Raw genomic sequence first — 24,034 nt, forward strand, 5'->3', positions numbered from 1 at the left:
TATATATATATATATATGTGTATATATATATATATATATATATATATATATATATATATATAGTGATAAGGAAGTAAAATATTAATAAATTTCAGACAAATGCTCAAAACACCGCAGTTGAGAAGTAAGAAAGATAAGCAGCTGACTTTGCTCTGGAGGTATTTGCAAAATCAGTGAGATTGAAATGTGGTTTTTGAGCCTCGCAAGACATATGATAAAGAAACAGAACTCTGGGAGAAAAGGTTAATAAGAATCCTACTGACAGTAACTTTGTGATCTCTAGTAATCTTTATGTCAATGTATGATAAAACAGAAACTGTCTTCTATCTTAACTGAGAACAACAACAACAACAAATCTTAAGTTTGGATTTCAAGTAGGAAACGAAGCATTTCCTTGAGATTTTGGGACTATAAACATGCCTCATTCAAAAAACAAATGTGGTCTGAAAAAATTCAAACTGAGAATTTAATCTGGAAAATTAAAATCCATAGCCTCTGTGAAACAAAACCTCTTTGAAATGTTCTAGGTGTCTTAGCTTACATTTCTCCCCATAAAGTGCATTTTCTAGAGTTTCACAGGCTAATAAATAGGTCAATGGCACCATGGTATTACTGCCACACAGCTACTTGCTTCCTGAAGGGTGTACTGGGGAAGTCCTTACACTGTAAGCAAGGAGTAAGTAAACTGTGCTGTTTGGTGTTTGAGGAGCATGTTTGTCTCCTTTCTCAAAAAGTGATAGGTTAATACTCAAAGCATAGGTGAAACAAAATATCACATAATACCCTATAATTAGGTACAAATATTAAGTGTCAATCAAAAAATAATTTAAAAAAAACTAGTACTAGGCCTTTTGTCTTGGATGCTAAGTTAATACTACAAACTATTGTCACCTGCCAGCTTGGCTGCCAACTAAAAATCCACAAAGACACAGAAATACCTTTTTTTTTTGGTGGGGGGGAATGTCAGAGATATCTCTGAGACCTCAGGTGTCAGTGCCAGCTCCCATGCTGGAGGGCAAGGGGAGCAAGGGAGGCAAGAGGCCAGAGAGCAAGCACACCTGAAAACCCCCTAGGTATTGGGGAAAAGCCATTCATAGAATATTCCACACAAATAAGGCAAGGCATATGGTTTTAATTGGTGGAGTCTTGCTTGGTGATGTCCTGTGGTCAGCAAGTTGATTGACATCTTGGAAAGCCACACCCATCTCAGGTGCTGTGTAGGCTCACAGGCAGAGCAAGAGAAAAGGCACACGTACATTGCACAGCCCAATAAAACAGCAATGTCAGGACAGTCCCCTCATACAGCTCAAATGTGCATAGCTTACACACACAGCCTGTGGCTGGCTCGCAAAAAATTATAGTAGGGGAAGGTATCATACTTGTCACCTATGCAGCCATGGGGTAGACTGAGGCACAGTTCAGCTGAGCTCTCAGAGGACATGTAGGTAACACCAACTTGGGGGCCTATGAGTGAGTCACCTGGCTCTACTTCTTCTCAGGTTTGCTCATCCCACTTTGCTCCAGCAAAAAGCACTTGTACCATAATAAAGCTGTCCCTGTTGAGTCATGTTAATTGCAAAATTTAAACATATGAACAATTGTATTAAGCCATGAGTACTGGGATTTTTTTTTTTTTTTTTTGCTTATTTAACTAGGTTTTTATGTTGAGATAATTTTAAATTTACTTGCAATTTTTAGAAACAGTACAAAGATCTCTTATGTTCTTACCTCAGTCTCTATCACTGGGAGCATTTTGGAAAGGAAGGAAGCATTATTATAACCAGTAATGGACAATGACTTAGTCAAAATAATGAACATTTCTATTGTAAGTATCTTTCTTATTGTCACTTTATAGTTACACCCACTTCCCTCTCATTGCTGAATTCGGACAACCATCCATCTTTTCTCCATTTTTTATAATTTTGTCATTACAAGAATGCATACAAGTAAAATTGTATAGCATACTATATTTTAGAATTGACATTTTTTCCAGTTTAATTACCTGAATGCTTACCCCAAATTTTTCCTGAACATCAATAATTTGCTACAGATGTTGCCCAGTAGTATTTTATGTTACAGTTTTACTCAAGTTTTCAATTATTTAACAGTTGAATATTTATATTATTTTCAGTTTGGGGTTATTATAAGTAAAACTGCTATAAACATTTATGTAGAGACTTGGGGGTAAATATAAGCTTTTATTTTTCTGGGTTGAATGCCCAAGACTACATTCTCTGGGTCACATGGCGGTTGCATTTTGAGTTTAAAAAGAAATAGCATTTTTTACAAATCACTGCACGTTTTATACACCCATGAGCAATATGAATATTCCAGTTTCTCCACATCCTCAGAGGCTGTCCTTTGGTTAGCATTACTGTCATGGATAACCTTATTGCTTATGCTTTTTTTAACTGTAAGCATTCTGATAGATGTATAGAGCTATTTCATTGTGGTTGTGATTTGTGCTTCCTAATGTCTAATGATGTTGAACATCTTTTCAAGTGGTAAATTGCCATCTGTACATCTTCTTCAGTGGAATATCTTTTCATATCTTTTGATCATTATCTAATTGGATTGTTTGTTTTATAAAGCTGAATTTGAGACTTCATTATAGATTCTATATACAATTCCTTATTTGATATGTGCTTTGCAAATACTTCCTCTCACTTTTGTAGCTTGCCCTTTCATCCTCTTCACATGATTTTTTTAATATTATTTTAATTTTCATGATTCAGATTTATCAGTCTTTTTCTTTTATGGATCATTTCTTTGATGTTAAATCTAAGACCTCTTTTGTCTTGTACCCTGAAGTATTTTAATTTTTAATAAGTTTTATAGTCATCATATATATTTTTTATATGTGATCATTTTTATTATATTTGATAATTTTTCTGGTTTTTTTTGTTGTTGTTTTTGTTTGTTTTATTTGCTCTTTGTTTTTTTTCTGTTTGGGGCTTTCCCTGTTGTCTATATATAGATAATTTATTACCCAGAACCACTTTTTGAAAAAACTTTATTGACTTACTTTCAGACATTTGTCAAAACTCTGCTGGGCACACTTGAGTTCTGTACTGCTCATAGTGTATACAGTTCTGAGGAATGCAGGTGTGTGGTACAGACAGATAGGTTTGTTTTTCTGCATTTTTATTCCTTTCCATAATTGATTTATGTGTATTAATTCCTTTGCTTTTCAACTCACAATTCAGAGTAAACTTGTTTATAACTTTGTTAAAAAAAGTCTTCCTGAGATTTTAGTAGACTTTTAAATAAATCATAATTATGTGGACTTTTTAAATGTTTCTAAATGTGCGTGTTTTCCTAATTGTGCATGTGTCTCAGGGGGCATATGAAGTAAATAGCTTAAATCCTCTTCTTCTCTTCCTCTTTTCCAAATTCTGGAACAAATAGTACTCATATACCAGGTCTCCTGAATATATCCTCCAATTCTTATTTTCACTTAAAATACCCAAATTTTATGTTATCCTAACATATTGCATAATAAATATATAGGTTTTTTTTCTATACATCTTACATGTTTATCAGGGTTTTGATTGATTTTTATTTGAGTCATTTAGATTTTTATTTCAGGCAATTTTTATTTTATAATTACAATGAAGTAATTGTAATTGATGAAAAAAGAAAACACACTAGGAAAGTGTGGAAAACTTAATGAAACACAATTTTCAGTGTCCATTTCCTATTCATCTCAGAATTATATACAAAAAAAAGAAATAAAAAGGAGCTAAATACTACATCCCAACATTATAAATATTCAAATAACTTTTTTAAATAACTAAGTACTATATACAAAATTAATTCTGTACTTTAGGTACCAATTGAATCTTAACTCTATTTTAAAGCAATATTTTCTTAAAGATAAATTCAGGTGAAAATTATACAAATAGAACTGTAGAACTATAAATTGATCCAAAGTAATTTTAACTCATTTTTGAGAGGATAAGACAAAGAGGAAATGATAAACTTTCCAGAAACAATAATGGATACAAGAGTACACACAAGAACAATGTGTAGAAGAATATCTTCCCCCCCCAAAAAAAGTGTGTTTTTTGAGAATTTATTTAAGAAACAAAAGAAAGAAATATATCACTTCTTAAAACTTAGAAAAGCCAAAGTAAACTAACTGAAGACTCTAATAAAAGAATAAAAGACAAAAGTAGAGCTGTCCATGGTAGCACATGCCTTTAATTTTCAGCTATTCAAGAGGCTGAGGCAGGAGAATCTCAAATTCCAGGCCTCTGTGGGCAACTGATTCAAATTCTGTCTCTAATAATGAGATTGATGATTGCTTTCTTTTTTCCCTGGTGATTTTAGTTATACATGACAATAGGATTCATTTTGATATAATTCTTTTAAAGTCATTCCCCAGTACTTGACTTCCCCTGCAGTCCTCCCACCCTTTGTTGGATGTACATGATGGTGAGAGTCACTATGGTATATTCACGTATGTAGTTAGGAAGGTTAGGTCTGATTCATTCCAATGGCTTTCCCTATCCCATCCATCCTGTCTTCCCTTTACCACCCTTTGTTTACTCCAGAATCTTTCTTCTATTCTATTTCTATTACCTCCACCTCTTTATTTTGTATCAGCTCTACTTATCAGAGAAAACCTTCGACCTTTGACTTTTTGAGTCTGGTTTATTTTACTTAGCATGATAGTCTTCAGTTCCATCTATTTAGCAGCAATCACATAAAATTGTTCTTATTTATGACTCAGTAATAATCTATTGTGTATATATACCACATTCTCTTTATTGATTCATGTGTTGAAGTGCACCTAGTTTGGCTCTATAGCTTGGCGACTGTACATTGTGCTGCTATAAACACTGTTGTGGCTGCATCTCTATAGTATGCAGATTATAAATCGTTTGTATATATAACACAGAGTGGGATACCTGGGTCATGTAGTGGTTCTATTCCTAGTTTTTTGAGGAATCTCAATACTACTTTCCAGAGGAGTTGCACTAATTTGAAACAATGTATGAGTGAATTTTTTACCCATGTCCTTGACATTTATTGTTACTTGTATTCTTGACCATTGCCATTCTGCCTGGAGTGAGATGAAATTTCAATAGAGTTTCGATTTTTATTTCTCTAATTGTGAGAGATGTTGAACTTTCTGTATTTCTAAAAAAATATAAAATATTCCTACCAAAGGAAAAATAATACAGGATAATACAGGAATCCAAGAGAGTCTAATTTAAAAATGTAATTGAAAATTATTAAGAAAATTTAGTTTTACTTGCAAAATAATATATACATTTAAATATAATAGATTTTTTATATTTTATCCATAAAAAACTACTAACAAAATGTCATAGATTGTTCTATTGACAATGGTAACAGAAATAAATTATAACTTTAATAAGGAATCAATAATTTTGTACAAAGAAGCTAGTAGACTCTTACGAATTCTGCAGAAGTACAGATCTCTTTTATGACAGTTACTAAAGATTCATGAAGGTCTGATTGAAGTCACCTGCCCCTTTAGAAGTAGTCTCATAAATACTTTGGCAGGCAAAGTACAGACATGTAATGAACAATGACTCGAACACTTAAATTGCCCATATTTTAAGCCAAAATCTTTAAGTGAGGGCTTAAATGTATCTGGTGACACATTGGATTTCATTACCACCTTTGCTGTTTGTTCCCCATCCAGCAGTGATGACGGAGTGGCAGAAGCTTTGTCTTGTCTACCCAATACCAGCTGATGTCATAAGAGAGACATATCATTAAGGTCAGGGAAGAATATTCCATGGGAGCTCATTCTTTCATCAATGGATGCTTCATCCTTAGAGGTGACACCCATATTAATTTCAATATTAATCCAATATTAATTTCAGATTATATACTCCCATCCCTTTAACTCTTACCTACTTCCTATTGCAGATTACCCAAAGAACAATTCAGTTTACATTCAACTTTGTATGGGGACATTGTCAACATTCCCAACCAAATGCTTTTCCTTCCTCTAGGCCCATTTTTCTTTAACCTCATATCACACTTATGCAAACAGTACTCAATGAATCAACAACAATGTCCAGAATATCCTTCTGGGAAGAAGGAACCTTGGCCTCAAGGATCTTTGGCCTCTGAGTATTTAAGGGACACTTCACAAAACCACATATATATCCATTCCCTAAAAGGAAATATTGTATCAAGATGAACCTATCCCTATGCTATTATATTTTAAGAAACTCGATCTATGGCAACTTGTATATTTGTGTCTCACCTATGAAATATACCACAGCAACAATTTTAATGAACTTTGTTGTTACAGCCATTTTAAGATTACAGTGAAAAGAAAACAGTACTAAGTTCCTTTATACATTATTTCTACTTCATGCAGATTCTATTATTATTCACGCCTTGCCTTAGTTTGGTGCATTTCTAAAAATGATGAACTGGAATTGATACCTGATTGTATCTCAAGTTTGTAGTTTACATTGTGGCTCATTTTTTATCTTATTTCAACAAATATGTAATGCCACGTGTAGACCATCACATGGCATTTCAGACTGGGTCTTTCACTTAGTGATATGCACTGCTTATAATATTTATCTATTTACTTATTCAACTACATATTGATTGGTCCCAATTTTTAGCATTTGTGGATATGACTGTTATCAATATTTGTTTTCAGGTTATTATATGGACATAAATTCTCAACTATTTGGATAAATAACCAGCAGCTTGAATTCTAGATTTCATGATAAACCTATGTTTAGCATTGTAGAAACTGACAAATAATCTTCCAAAGTTGGCATTCTAACAGCAATGCATGATAATTTCTGTTATGTCTTGCTTAAAACTCTGAAAAGAGACACATTGGACAGAACAAAAAAAAAAGGAAACAGTAATAAAGAAAACTTTAAATCTGGGACCATGTTTCTAGATACTCATTTGAGCATTATTGAGAAAACAAGACATTATTAATGACAAAGTTCTGCATTAAGACAGTGATAAATATAACACAGAGGGGAATTATATTTTGGAAATAACTAATACATATTTTATTTTTTGTGCAATACTGGACATTGAACCAAGAGGTGCTCTCTCCTGAGAACCATCTCCAGCTCTCCCCTCATTTTTATTTTACTTTGAGACAGGGTCCTACTAAGTTATTCAAGCTGAAATCAAATTTACTATCCTCTTATCATAGGCTACCAAGTCACTGGGATATACACTACCACATCTGGCTTCACAATTCCCATTTTAGAAGCAAATTATGAAAATAAGATAAATTGAATAAATCTTTCCATATCAGTGCACTGGAACACAAATACAAAATCATGATGCTCTCATTATTTGGAATTACTAAGATCTGATCTAGTACTTACAGTTTAACAACAACAAAAATAGTCCATACAGTTCAGTTTTTTTTTTAATTAGGAAGTTTTGCCAATAGATTCAGTAAACTAGTAGTCTCTGTGAGTTATTTTTATCTGAAGTGTATTAGAAGACATAAAAGTATATTGTATATTAAATGCAATTTATATACTATGTACTGCTTCCAATAATTTTTAGTTAAAATTGATTATAAATGAATATAATGAATATTAATGTATGCACAGAAAAAAGTCTACCTATAAGGTGACCTAGTAATTAGTTTGACATTAATTGATAATTATATGACTTGAAAAACTTAACTATGGAATATAATCTTTGTTCATAAGAAAATTCAAAGTTTTAAGGTAATATGCATCTTTTTTATTATCTACCTTCAATATTGTTTTCACCAAAGGACAATGATTTATTCTTGGAATTATATTCTCCATATAAAATCAAGAAGAGTAAACAGACGCATTTAATTTGTACTCATTAGGACAATTTAAACTCTATATCGATGCTGTTAGATAGCAATTTAATAATACCACTTATAATGAAATGCCAAAATTAAGTATCAGGTAGAAAATTAGGGCAGAAGAGTTTAAATTCATGATTGGAAGGTAAATGAGCAAAAGTTTGCAAATCATTAAACTTTTAATTTCCTTTAAATTTATCTCAGATTTAGTCTTTTGGATTTCAGTGAGTTCCAATTTAATGTGATATCTATTGAAATAATAAGATTTATAGAAGAGATGTATTGTCATTTTTAATAGTTTTACTGAAATACATTTCAGTATGAGACTGAATCCAGCTAAGCATTAAGATGGTGAACTAAATGAACTATTTGGTTCTCAGAATAAATGACAGTTCATAGATCATTCATTACAATTTCAGTGCAGCAAACAGAAATTATAATGCTTTCAAACTAAGCAATAATTTGAAAGACTTGGAAAAGGTTATTAGCACTTTATATTAGAAGGAGAGCAGAAAAGAAAGAACAGTGAATTCAATACCATTTTACAAGTATAATTTCCATAATCTAGTACAGTAAAGTTTTATGAAAAAGAAGCATTCACTGATTTACCTCTATTTTTATTGAGTATAATATTTTACATTGCACCATGAATTTAGATGAGACCAACAAAAGTATAACGAATGGTGTATTTTCTCCCATTTCAAAATGTAGCTGTATTTGTACCCCTTATTTAGAACTTGAAACCACTAAAATATTGGCCTGCACATAAATCATGCAGTAAGTACTCTGCAAAACTTGAAGGCTTCTTTTCACATTTATATCCTGAGTACATTTTCTTATTTCTCCTGTGTCTTGTTCCTACATTTCGAGAGTCATTCTCTCATTTTTTGTCCCTCATTTATTGCACCAACTTCTGTACTATAAGAGCATTATTTAATGAAAGAAAACATGGTTTTGTGGTATAAGTTTGCCTACTGATGGGGGATAATTAGTTGGAGGAAATAAACTATAACAATGTATCCTAAGTGATTTAGACCCAAGCAATTCTTTTTTCTCATCTCCAGCAATCCCTCCAACCCATCTCCGTCTTTGCCCCTGGCAAAACATCCTCACTGGGAAACTAGTACCCTAGTCAAAATCACCATCACTTCTCTAGCATGGAGAGTTACTGGAACATTCTCAGTGACCTATCTGCAATATTTTGTTTTGAGGGGTTTTGCATAATTTTAAGATTCAAGTTTACATTCACAGCCAACATTAATCAAGTTTTCCAAGAGTCTGGTAGTGAATTTTTCCTATTACTATATGATTACATGACCAGGGTAACTCTACATCATAGACATCCAGAAGAATGAGATGTTATTCTCTGTCTATGTATGATGTGTCAAATGCTCAGGTGCCTTCACTTTATACTTACAAATCACTGTTGATATTTTCCCCAGTACCTTCATGTTTCATAATGACCTAATATTTACTGGTGTATCTTTCCTACTAGAATGAAATTACTGATTACTGGGAAAATAGTATGTTTTATTTTTATTAATTTTTTTACATTTAACTTAGAAGCTATGAAAATTAAAGAAAGAAACTAATAAATGAAAGCTTCTATGCATATGAAATAGAAGAAAAGTTACAATATAAAATGTACCAAAGCCAACAGATTCTTTTTTGTGAAGACTAAAGATATTACTAAATATGGTTTTAGGAGTTGAGGAGGAATAGAGACGGCAGAGACAATATTAAACATGAAAAGATCATAACTTAAATTATAAGACGTTATAGAAAGTCATAGAAACAAACTTGCTTTACCACGTTTGGTTAAAAAGCTAATAGACAGTCTTGAAATAGAACTTCAATACGCTAACTTAGTTTTTAAAATTAAATTTAGATTAATTAAACATCAAAGAAATAATGACATGGAACCCAACAAGCTCCTTAATCAAAATACAGCAAAATGAAAGATAAAATGTGGAAAAGTATTTTTAAATGTAAATTAGATTGTGAAGGCCCAATATATACTTGAACAGATTCCACAAACTAAAGAAGACTATGAAAAAGTCTTCAGTCCTATATCTAGGAAACAAAAAATTTTCAGTAAGAAAATAAAATAAAAAGCATAAAAAAAGAAAAGAAAAAAGAAAGAAAGAAAAAGAAAAGAATTAAAGAAAATTAAACAAATCTATAAATAATAAACAATTATATGTTAGAAAATATGAAAAAAACATCAAAAATAAACAAATCTGATTATAACACTATTCTAGCTAAAATGCCTTTGAACAACTAGCAAATACATTGTTTTCAGAAAAACTGAGCTAAACATTTCCAAATCATAGCTTGAGAAAAAAAAATGACTAAAGCAGAGATTTCACAATAAATAAAAAATCTAATTCTAGGAACAATGGAGAAGACAAGCACAATGCAGAGAGAGAGGGAGAGGATAAAAATTAATGTTTGGATAAATATAAATAACAATATACTTTTAAAGGAATATGACAGAACTATCTAGTTTTTACTTTATCTTCAAAGTAAAAACTAATGTGTTGAATGTAAATAACATAAGAAGTTGAAAAGAAATAGTGGAAGTTATAAGTCAGAGTAGAATTCTAGTGTACCTGTCCCTGTGTGCTGTTCTGGAGGAAGATAGGTCAGTGTGCTTCATAATATTTAAGTCAAGTATACATGGTACAAACATAAGAACAGAGGTAAAATTATTTATTAACATTTTAACTTCCAGTAATGTAAGGCAGAGGAAATATTCTCTGACATTGTAAAACAAATAAAATAAAATGGGAAAAGTAAAAAAACAAAAATTAATTATCAAAACAACAGGAAGCAGGAAAAACAAACGTGTCCACCTCTCAACACAGAAAAAAAAAGACATGGCAAGTATAAAATGCAAAAGAAGTCACTAGCAACAAGTCCAAATCATCACAAATAAACAGGTTTAATGATTGCATTAATATTTCACTAAAAGAGGAATGTTCAGATTATAATTTGTATGTTCCTTCCTTATTTTAATAGGACACATAATGGATAAATTAAAATTAAATATTAAAAGAAAACACTAACAATGACAAAAGAATAACCAAAAGAATTCTGGAAGATCTTTAATAATATTGGATCAAACTTTAAGGTAAATATGTGTTGGAGATAAATGGTATTTTCATATTACTGTTATAGAGAATACTTCAATAAGATGGAATTTTACAGAATTGCAAATAAAGTTCACAAACCTATACTGTTCTATAAATCAATTTCAATTTTCTTCTTTTTTTCTTTTTGGGGGTATTGGGATTATGTACCCCTGAGCTACAACTCCAGTTGAACTATTTTACTGTGTGTATTAATGCATTATAGTTTTACATTAAGAGTGGGTTTCCTTTTGACATTATCATACATAGTGTAGTGTTATTTGCTCCATTTCAGTCCCAGTACTTCCTCTTTCCATTTCCTCCCCACTCTTCCTATTTTCTTACTATATTCTGCTTGTCTTCTTTCTATTTATTTATTTATTGTTTTTTAAATGGTATTTTACCGATATCTATAAAGGTGACATTTTCTGTGGTAGATTGATATATATGGATAATGTGACCCATTTCTCTCCACAGTTTCCCCAGTTTCCCGTCCTTTCCCTTCCATTCCTTTTTCTGCTTGCACTGACCTTCTTTCTACTTTCATTGGATCCCACCCCTTTTTACTTCCTTCTTTTTCTGTAGGTTCCACTTGTGGGTATAAACATTTGACCTCTGACTTTCTGATTCATTTATTTCACTCAACATGATGTGCTCCTATTCGTTTGATTTAGCTGCAAATGCCATGACTTCATGCTACTTTGTGACGAGGTAAAACTTCATTTTGGTGTTCGTGTCTGTTATGATGCCAAAAGCATGCGGTTTTTGTTGCTATAGTTCTCTAGGATGAGATGAGGTCTGTTATTGTGAGGCCTCCAGCACAGCTTTTATAGCTCAGTATTCCTTTGACTGTTCTTTTTTTTAAAATTTTAAATGAATTTTAGGACTGTTATTATCTGATTCTGTGAAGAATTTCATTGGTATTTTGATAAGGATTACATTCAATTGGTATAATGATTTTGGTGTGTGGCCATTTTAACAATATTAATTCTGCCTTCCCAAGAACATGGAGGAGGTCTGTCTATCTTCTCAGATCTTCTTCAATTTCTTTTCTTCTTTCTTTAGTGTTTTATAGTTTTCATTGTAGACATATTTCACCTTGTGGATTAGATTTATTCTAGAGTTTTTTATGGGGTGTGTGTGATTATTTGAATGGGATGGTTTTCCTGATTTCATTCTCAGCATATTCATCGTTAGAGTATAGTAAAGCTATTAATTTAATAATGTGGATCTTGCATCCTGAGACGTCGCTGCATGTGTTTTTGAAATCTGAAGTCTTGTATTAGAATTTTTTTAGGTCTTCTTGATATAGGATCATGTAAGCAAACAGATATAATTTGACTTCTTCTTTTCCTATTTGTATCCCTTTAATTCATTTTTTTTCTGTTTTCTCAGTCTAGAATTAGGAGTTTAGGAGTTGTTGAATAGGATCTAGGAGAGTGAACATCCTTGTCTCTTTTCTAACTTTGGAGAATTATTTTCAGTTTATCCTGTTCAGTATGTCAGTCTTGGGTCTATTACATATAGACTTATGAAGTTGAGGTAAATTCCTTTTATCAGTAGTTTCTCTAGCATTTTTTAAATGAATAGTTGCTGCATTTATGAAGGATTTTTGTGTATCTGTTGAGATGATCATGTAATTTTCATCTTTAATTCTAATTGTGTGGTTAAATTACTTTTATTGATTTGTATGTGTTGAACCCACCTTGCATCATGGGATGAAACTCATTGGATCATGGTGTATAATCTTATTAATGTTTTTTTGAATGCAGGATGCCAGTATTTTTTATTAAGAATTTTTGCATCTATATTTACCAGAGGAAATTGGTATGAAGTTCTCTTTCCCTGATGTGTTGTTTGGTTTGGGTATCGGGGTGAAACAGGTTTCATAGAATCAATTGGAGAGTCTTCCCTCCCTTTCTATTTCATGGAATGATTTGAGGAGGAGTAGCATTAGCACTTTAAACTAATTTTGGTGGAGCTCATCTGAGGATTCATCTGGTCCTAGGCTTTTCTTTGTTGGAGGGTTTTTCGTTCCTGCCTCAATATCACTATTTAATATTGATCTGTTTAGATTGTCTATCTTCTCATAGTTTATTTGGACCATATTCTTTTTTTTTTGAGACAGGGTCTCATTAAGTTGCCAAGGGTGGCCTTGAACTTGCAATCCTCCTGTATCATCTTCTTGATTTACTGGGATTATTGGCATGTAGCACCTTTCCCACCTACTATGAAGCATATTTCTCAAAAATGAGTATATGAAAAGGCACACTCAAAAAAAAATGAGTATGTAGAATACTTGGAAAACACACAAAAATATGGTCACCTAGAGAACTCTGGACCTCAAAATCAGAATTAAAATTTGTAAGTATATCTCAGATTTGATTTTAAATGTTGATTCTGTTATGTAATAAATTATCCCTTCCAATTCATAAAAATTTTGTCATGATCTTAGGCACAGAGAACAGAGGAATACAATTTTATACTGAAATGGCATATTGCTTAGTGAGAGTGAGAGGGAGATGAGTATGTAGCATCCTACAGTAAAGGTTGACTGTGTGAGTACCAGTAAAGTGTACCACTGAGAAAATAAATCCATGTGGTGAAGGAGAAACTGGATGAAATGCTCTCATCAACACAACAGTGTGTGAAGAACTCTTACTAGTGCCAGGCATCCTCTATCCAATTTTCATTTATTATCTCATATAATCTCTGAAGTGGACCAGACAGGCTTGTTCCCATTTACTGTAAGGAACCTGAGACACAATCAACATAAAACATCGTGAGATATGATAGTCAGTAAGGAGCAAACAGGGGTTTGAGCTCTGGATTATTATTTAGACTCAGAGTTAGAAATTGACATAATGGTTACATGTAAAATGTATTGCAGAGAGTAATTCAGGGAAATTAGTTTACATCTTATTGTGTGTTATTTAATTATATAGGAATTAATTTTGTGCCATTTTTTATTTATAATGTTTATGTTTTATCTTTAAAGAAGAAGAAAAAAAATAAGAAGGCACCAGGTCCAATAAGTAGTAGAGCAAAATCTGTGCTAACAAAAGAAATCTATTTAATAATGGTTACCTTTATATGAGAATATCTATGCCTATATTCAGAGACAATGTCTTTTAACAGATACATAAACCTGAACGGTACCATAGATTTGAAGCTTGTATTTTTGAACAAATCTGCTGCTAGTGTTAGCACTTTCATTAATATTACACTCTGTGACTGAGTAGAACGTGCAATTTGTAATCATAAGAGGGAGAAATTAGAGTTGGACCAAAAGAAATCAGAACATTCCGGAATCTGTCTAGAAATATGAGAACTAATGATATCCCAATGATGGCTATAATTTCAGAATTTGCATGAGAAAGAGGATCTATAGCCCATCGTGAATTGAGCTATGAAAGAAGGACAGAAGGCTGCTGACTCTCTCATTCTCGTTATATGAAAGAGTAATCAATGTAGATTTTTAGACAATTATTACTATGGTTAGAACATTGATTATTTGGGGGAATCTCTTTTTTTAATATTATAAAAGAGAATACTGATGTTAGGACCAGAATGTCTTATGTTTCATTAAGATAATATATCTGCACACTATCAATTTTAAATATAAAACCCTATGGAATCATCTGATTCCACAGGGTCTCAAACAGTGACTATAATATCTTTTTTAGCAATGATTGCTCTCTTTACTCCTTGGCTGGCAAGGCCCTTAGAAATTGTTTTAAAGAATACAAGCAAACTGTCATTGATTTATTCTTCACTCAACATTTACCTGTGCCTATTTTATGTCATATTCTTTTCTGGGTTCTAAGTATAAAAAAGTGAAAAAGAGGAGAAAGAGTCTTCCCAGAGGAAGTTCCGATATCAGGTTGTGTGATCTATCCATCAGTTAAGATGGTGCATTCTAATAGGTGGCACATCTGCCTTACTCCATCACTTGGGATGTGACTCTGGTTATTTCTACTGTAACAGCTACGCCTTATGAAGATAAAGTTAAGAAATCAAAATTAAAATAATAATTTGACCATCACAATTATCATGCTGAGCTAGCTTTTCAAAGTATATTTTTATTCTTGTCTTTAAGTTTATGATACATATGTGAAGATACGCTACAACTTAGGATATGCAGAAACAGATGTCATAGAGAAAGCACAAAGAGCTTGTATGCACTGATGAAAATCTGTGAGAGGCATTCTCTGTTCTCACTGACTCAAAAAATGTTGCCACATAATGTGCCACACTTACAATCTAGTTCTTCTTATGATTAAAATACATCTGTATTGTCGGGATTTGTTTTTTAAGAAACAAAATCCAATCTGCTAGTTGAAACCTAAGTGAATTTGGGTTTTTACAAAATCAAGGGAAAGGATGGAATATCGGGGTGTCTCAACTATGGTTCCCACAATAGCACTGCAAAGCTGTCTTTGCTGTGGAGCTGGCCCCAATGGAGTGGTAGGTATCCAGAGCTCCCCTGGAACTGCTGACTTCAAGGTTCGTAATACTATAGTAGTTGTGATTGGAAGAGGAGGGGTGGGGGTGCTTCTGGGTCTTAAACTGCCTCTCAGATTCACAGAACTCATGACTGGACGGCAAGGTGATGCGGCAAAATACCAGCAACCGAGAACCATACCAACAGAAAAGCCAGACTCAAAGTGAAGTTGGGAGGGTGCGACCTCACTCCAACCTTCCAGACCTTCCAGACCTTTCAAATGTACCTGATTGGCAAATCAATCCATACTCATAATCTGGGTCTATGTGTCTATAACAAAGAAATGTTCTCTTTACCACATTTGCAATGAGTGCTAAATATCAACCAATCCTGTCCTCAATAATCTCATTGTGGAAGGCAACTTGGTGAGACTCTGTTTTTAGAAAGTTGTTAAACACAAATGACAAAAGAAAATATTCCCAGGATCATCCAGTCAATGTCCTGATTAAGAAACCTTCTATTTAGAACTTTTACAGCTAGCAGATAAGAAGTTTTAAAAATTATTTATTAAATGCATTCACAATATTTTTTGATTGATTTAGATGACATAGTCTTTCCTCTAACTGCATTCAGTTGTTTTTAAGACAAGTTATTAGCATAAATTAAACTTCAATTTGAATAATGTTGTCTAGAATTTCAAATTTACACACATATATATTTATATACTATATGTATTTTCAAAAAAAAACAAAAAAATAATACAAATGGGGAAATGAACTAAACAGGCATTTCTTAAAAGAAGAAATACAAATGGATAACATATAAAAGAAAAATATGTTCCACATCTTTAGAAATTAGGGAAATGCAAATCAAAACTACATTTTTTACTCCATGTTGAAGGACAATTATCAAGAATACAAATAATAATAAATGCTGGCAAGGATGTGGGGAGAAAGATATATATTGTTGGTGGGACTGCAAATTAATACAAGTACTCTGAAAAACAGTATGAGGATTCTTCAAAAAACTAGGAATTGAATCATCATATCCCACCTAATCAATTCCTTGATATATATTCAAAACATCAAAAATCAGCATTTTATATGAATATAGTTACATTGAAATTTACAGCAGCATAATTCACAATAGTCAAGCTAGGGAACAAAATTAGACGCCCATCAACAGATGATCGGACAAAAACAGTGTGGTATAAATACACAATGGATTGTACTCATCCATAAAGAAGAATGAAATTGTGACCTTAGCTGGTAAATGGATGGCACTGGAGCAAATCGTGCTGAGTGAAGTTAGCCAGACTCAGACAGTCAAATGTTTTCTATCATATGCAGAAGTTAGACCAGAAGGAAGGAAGGAAGGAAGGAAGGAAGGAAGGAAGGAAGGAAGGAAGGAAGGAAGGAAGGAAGGAAGGAAGGAGAGGGTTGGATTCCATGGAAATAGGAGAGAGATTAGCGGAACAGAAGAAGGGGACTTGGGGAGCTTTGGAGGCTGAGACAGGAGCATTGGAGTTCAAAGCCAGCCTCAGCACTCAGCAAGTGTGCGGCATTAGCAACTCAGTGAGACCCTGACTCTAAATAAATTTAATACAAAATAGGGCTGAGGATGTGGTTCCATGGTGGAGTGCCCCTAAGTTCAACCACCAATACAAAATAAATAAATAAATAAATAAGACATGGAGGCTGATAGAATTAAAGTGTACTATTTACTACAAATCACAAATTAAGAGAGATAAAAATATTTGCATACATATATGGTATATAAGAATATTTGAAGAAATCAAGGAATATAGTTAGTATAATTGTAATTCATTAAGTGATTGACTTATTCTCTATTTCAAATAGAAGAGTTTCTGTCTTCACAGGATTGAATCCTCAGGGTATGTCAAAACTCCAGAAATATAATAGGGAAGCAATAAATGTTTGTTGAGATTAAGTTTAATCTCTTACAATGTCAGGGATTACCTCTTACAGACTTTCTGTTTGCTGCATGTAGTACGTGATTAGATACAAAAGGTATTCTAGCGTCATTCATGCTCTTGATAAAATGAGCTTGGAGAGTGATCACTTTTTTTTAATTTTTAATAGGAAAACTTTTTTTTTCAAGTTAACTCTTTATCTTGTCCAACAGAAAGGACCATTTTCCTTAATTTTTCATAAAATATTATCTCAGATTTTAAAAGCACAATTTTGAATTGATTGACCAAGTCGAGTTAAGAATACTTAAGACTCTACAGAATGCATTGAAGTACACCTTTAATAAAATACGGGCTACAATCAACAGGAAAGTGTGAAGAAAATTGGAAAGGTATAAAACTTCCCAAGCATAGTTCCAGAGTCATAAAACTGTGGTAAACAACACTACTTTGTCTTGTGGACAATTAGCTACTGAAATATGTGTCATGTGTCTTCATTTCAGGGGAACAAAGGCAGAAGTTTTCTGAGGAGCATTTTATATCACACTAGTTATATTGCTGAAAGCCAGGCCTTGTAACTTGTTAAACAAAGTGCAAACCATTCATCTCCGTTTCTGTGAACAATGCACACACACTGGAAGAAATATTCAAGGGGAATTTCTAACACTGAACAACATATTAAAAATCCTTGGCAAGCACATCCTTTCCTCCTATTCAACAGGGTGATGCTCACACTACCAGGTGCTACCAGAGGTAAGAGAATGGATCTAGTCCTCCACTACAGCACAAATTTACTGTACCAAAAAAGTAATCATTACAGGGCACAGTTTTTTTTTTTTTTTTTTTGCCATTACTTAAATTTACCCTAATATGTGAACATTTGATGAGTACACAAACATTTCAGATAGGTTGTGACTAAAATATAGCATTATTTCTGGTAAATTCAGAATGTGTTATGGTTTGCATATGGAATTTCCCCCAAGGTCTCATGGTAAAAGCTTGGAAAGTGATTGGGTTATTCGAGCTGTAACCTCATCAGTGGATTAATTCATCATGGCAGAATGGAAAATGGGGAGAGGGTGGACACTGTAGGAGAAGTGCCTAATTGGAGGAGTTGGAGGAAGTAGATCATAGAAGGTGTTCCTTGAAAGGGTTTTACTGTCTTTACCCATTTCTCCCTCTCCCTCTCTCTCTCCTCTCTCCTTCTCTCTCTCTCCCACCCACCACCTTCTCTGTTTCCTGGCAGCCATGAGATGAGCAGCTTTCTTCCACCATGCTCTTTAGTCATTACATTCTGCCTCACCTCAGGGCCAAAGCAATGGAGCCCAAGGCCATGTACTGAAACCATGAGGAAAAATAAATCTTTCCTCTTTTAAGTTGTTTATGTCAGATATTTTTGACACAGTGACAAAAAGATGACTAACAGAGATAGGATATTGTGACTCAAATGGATAACCAAAACTAGACTTCCTACACTTTAATCCATTCTTCATCTGGAAAGATACACTGGAGAGAAAATTAAAGTCTGTGAAGTAGTAATGTTATTCAAACTCAATCTCTCCAACCACATTGTGCTCCAGAATTAAATACAGGGGAAGATGGGCTTCCACACCTGCCTCAGAAGCTAAGCTTCTCCCTTGGTCTGCATATCTCACATAACCATCTTCTAATGTGAGGCATTTAAAATATCAAATATTTCTTTTTCCCAGTCTTATTCACCAAGACACATTCCTCATTAAAATAGGAAGGAAAAATTTACCTTTAAGGTGAATTCTTCACAGTCAACAAAACTGCGGAGAGCAATTTCCTCTAACTAACTGATTTAGAAGCAAGCTGCTTTAAAAATGCAAAAGAAATTTAAAAAATGACTATCATTGTTTTTTTCTGCAGTGCTATTTTAAAATACTGCAAAACTACTTATTTCACATGTTTGAGTGCTGTCTCTGTGCAGGAAATACCAGATCAAATCTTTCATGCTGATTTTTCTTCTCTATTGTAAAATTTCATTCATATTTTTTAGAGAAGGTATTTTTCTTTCTACTTATATAAATTTCTGTATTATATGTGCTCTTAATACCATATGTTTAAAATATAAAATATAGCCTAATGTCATATAAAATTTAATTTACACCAAATTAGTGACATGTTTAATTGGAGTACCTCCCAAGTGTTGGGGACTGAAGCAAGATTTCAGTTGGGTTTAAATAAATAAAAAATCAAAGTTATCATGCCATCGAATATGGCTTTTTTTTTGTTGTTGTTGTTGTTGTTTGTTTGTTTTGTATTTGTGTTTCTGCAGTGTGACCTATAGGACAATATATCATTACTTAGGGTAAAGTACAAACCTGGTATGTATCAATCTCTCAAATAATCTTGTTGTGTTACCATGATATGTTTTGCAAACATTCTCCAGCTTCATAAACGGAGTGAAATTTTTATAAACAAAATTTGTTTTTATACACAGTCTTTAATCGTCTGATTTAAATAATATATACATACATACACATTATCATGTGGTAAAAATGGGTCATAGTGTTCCAGTTCAGTACATCTCATAGTTTTATCTACTATGTGATTTTGGTCTATTTCTTACTACTATCAAACAAATGCTTTGTTCACTTTGTACATGGGAAAGATCATTGTTCGTTTCAGACTGTTAGAAGTGTTCCTTCTCAATTTTCCATACTTATGGAAATAATTAATTTATTCTCCAACCATGGTGGTTACTTGCTAATTTAATGCCATATGGTACAAGTCATCTTATTATACAACATAACATTTACCTCTGCTGAGGCACCCAAAAGGCTGTGCCCCACCATCAAATATTTAGTAGTAGAGCTAGAAACCAACCATTTAGCTCTTTGTTGTGTTTTGGATATGAGGTATTCCCCACAAGCTCCTGCAACACTACAGGAGTGTTCATAGGTGAAATGATCAGATTATGAGAGTTGGAACCTAATCTTTGGATTAATCCTTTTGATGGATTAATAATTTTACCATACTACTATACTGGGGGGTAACTGTAGGCAGATGGGGCATGGTAGAGGAGTTGGGTCACTGGGGTGTGCCCTTCAGTATTATACACTATACCCCTGGTCCCCCTTGCCCTCTCTGTGCTTCCTGGGTGCCATGAGGTAAGCAGCTTTCTTTCTCCATACTCTTCTGCTATATTGTTTTGCCTTACCCCAAGCAGTGAAGTCAGCCAACCGTGGACTAACCTCTGACACCATAAGCCTAAATAAATTTTCCTCCTCTAAGTTTTGTCAGATGTTTTAGTCATAGCGATGATAAGCTGAATAACACAATCATTAACTGACATTCTCTACCATTTGCCAGTGTCTATAGTGTTACTAGGAAAGACAGGTAATCACCTCGCTGTACCAACATCAAACAAATTGTAAAAATGAAGCAAATATCCAAATTTAAAAATATGTTGGCAATGGCTGGGGATGTGGCTCAAGCGTTAGTGCGCTCTCCTGGCATTCGTGAGGCCTGGGTTCGATCCTCAGCACCACATACAAACAAAGATGTTGTGTCCGCCGAAAACTAAAAAAAAAAAAAATATTAAATCTCTCTCTCTCTCTCTCTCTCTCTCTCTCTCTCTCTCTATCTCTCTCTCTCTCTCTCAAAAAAATATATATATGTTGGCAAAAATAATTTCCCTAAAACACAAACTCAGTGTTGTACAAAGAACCTAATAGACATGATGTTTTCTAAGGGAGCATTGCCTTGCTGCAGTGTCCCACACAGATAAGGACATGCATTTGCTATTTTCAGAAATCTAATCTTTCAAAAGTGATAGTTCTGCTATTAGAGAAGTTCAACATATACAAGTATTTGAAACATAAGCTTCTAAGGAATAAACCTAGTCTGAATAAGCATTGGGAATTGTTATAATAAGCATGAATTTAGCAGCAGACACCCAGCAGGGTTAGTCAACTGGAAGAACCAATCTTTTTTTTTTTTTTATAATTTTAATTTTTTATTGTTGGTTGTTCAAAACATTACAAATTTCTTGACATATCATATTCCACACTTTGATTCAAGTGGGTTATGAACTCCCACCTTCACCCCATACACAGATTGCAGAATCACCTCAGTTACACATCCATTGATTTACAAATTGCCATACTAGTGTCTGTTGTGGAAGAACCAATCTTGATGGGAGATGGTGTGTTTGAAATTGAAATCTGGGTACAGATGCCCAGATGTAGAACCTCTTTCTACAGTACGACTGGACAGATGTGAAACGGATTTAATATCAATGCAATATTGGTAGGGAAGTTGGGTTCAGGGTAACACGTTCATTGTACAATAGTATATTTAACTTGAAACCATGGAAAGCTATTAAATAAATAAGAAGTTAATTATGTTTGAGGGACTTGAATTGCATAACCTTAAATAATGTTAACAATGAAGAATAAAATACAAAAAAGTATCAGAATTTTTTTGACATTTTTACATAAAAAGAACACAAAATCACAAATCTGAATATGCCAGAAATGAAATTAAACATTAAATAAGCAGAATGGAATTAAAAAATAATTTAAAGGAGAATTAAAATTAAATCCATGAGCAGTAATATTAGAACCATGGCCAGACGTAACTGAGTCAAAAGGGTAGCCTTTATTCAAAAAGGCAGAACAACAAAAACAATTGGCAAAGTGAAGTGCATGGATTAGAAAATAAAAGATAAGGAAAATAAAGAACAGCTAACCTATTGACATTTAATGATCCCTGAAGAGGTACAGAAACCATGAACCAATAATTAACCACAGATGTTGAGACATGTTTTCTGAGATAAATAAATACATACTGACAAACTCAAATGTATACTTTCATTCTTAGAGAATTTTTTTTAAAATGCAGCATAATTTGTAACTTTTTAACAGATAAAGAAACCTTCAAAATTGCAAGCAAGGAAATAAAAAGTAAGCAAAAAAATTGCTAAAATGTACTAAAAATATTACACAGAAGAGATAATTTTCCATACAATATGAGGGAGAAATCAGTAAAAAAAATTTTTAGCGTCTTATAAAGTTTAAATGTGGTATAACAATTCGGGTGTGAGAATAACAGATCACCTAATGTTGGAACGTTTTTCATTCAAATGCCCCTTTGATAATTAAAGTTCACATGTTCAGGTTATACATGTCTTACAAAAGTATTGGAATGTTTTATATTAAGCTAAAGGTAACTTACTGATAAGTTTATAATGTTCAGAATACAGTTTCCATCCAATGTTTTGGTCCTAATTTATATTATGCATTGTTTCACAGAAATCCAACATATTTCACATTGGCAGTGCCTTTTCAAGAAATGAAGGGAAGACTACAAATTAATTGTCTTTCTGTTATAGATAAGTATTATTATTTAGATGTTGTGTCCCCCAAAAGCTCACATGTGAGAAAATGCAAGAAGGTTTGAAGGAGAAATGATTGGGTTACAGCCTTAACCTAATCAATAAATTAATCCTTCATGGGATTCACTGAGTGGTACCTGGAGGCAGATGGGGTGTGGCTGGAATAAGTGGTTCATTGGGGGCATGGCTATAAGATATATATATATATATATATATATATATATATATATATATATATATATATATATNAAGTTTGCTTTCTCCACTCCCATACTTTATATATATATAAATAGTATCTGGAGAGTAGAGTCTCTCGCTCTGTTTTCTCTCTCTCTCTCTGCTTTCTGTTCACCATTTCAGCTTCTTTCCTCTGCCACACTCTTCTGCCATGATATCCTGCCTCACATGAGCCCTGAGGAATGAAGCCAGCCACTTACGGACTGAAACCTCTGAAACCATGAGCCCCTAAATGAACCTTTCCTCCTCTACAATCGTTCTAGAGAGGTCTTCAATTACAAATTGAAAGCCAGCCTCAGTAATTTATCAAGGCCCTAATACACTTTTTGAAACTCTGTCTCAAAATAAAATAAGTAAATAAACAAATAAAAGATCAGGGGATGTATCTTAGTAGTTAAGTGCCCGTGGGTTCAATCCAAAATAAAATAAATAAATAAAAAAATAAATAAAAACAAAGCAGAGTTTGGGGTTGTAGGTTAATGGTAAAGAGCTTACTTATCATGCACAAGACTAAGTTTGCTTTCTCCACTCCCATACTTTATATATATATAAATAGTATCTGGAGAGTAGAGTCTCTCGCTCTGTTTTCTCTCTCTCTCTCTGCTTTCTGTTCACCATTTCAGCTTCTTTCCTCTGCCACACTCTTCTGCCATGATATCCTGCCTCACATGAGCCCTGAGGAATGAAGCCAGCCACTTACGGACTGAAACCTCTGAAACCATGAGCCCCTAAATGAACCTTTCCTCCTCTACAATCGTTCTAGAGAGGTCTTCAATTACAAATTGAAAGCCAGCCTCAGTAATTTATCAAGGCCCTAATACACTTTTTGAAACTCTGTCTCAAAATAAAATAAGTAAATAAACAAATAAAAGATCAGGGGATGTATCTTAGTAGTTAAGTGCCCGTGGGTTCAATCCAAAATAAAAAATAAATAAATAAATAAAACAAAGCAGAGTGTGGGATTGTAGGCCAATGGTAAAGAACTTACTTACCATGCACAAGACTAAGTTTGCTTTCTCCACTCCCATACTTTATATTCATTCTTGAATATAATTGAAATAAATATTGCATATTTGATATTTTCTGTAAAAAATTCTCAGAAAATTTC

This window comes from Marmota marmota, unplaced genomic scaffold (genome assembly GCF_001458135.2).
Source record: "Marmota marmota marmota unplaced genomic scaffold, marMar, whole genome shotgun sequence".
In the NCBI taxonomy this organism is placed as follows: Eukaryota; Metazoa; Chordata; class Mammalia; order Rodentia; family Sciuridae; genus Marmota; species Marmota marmota.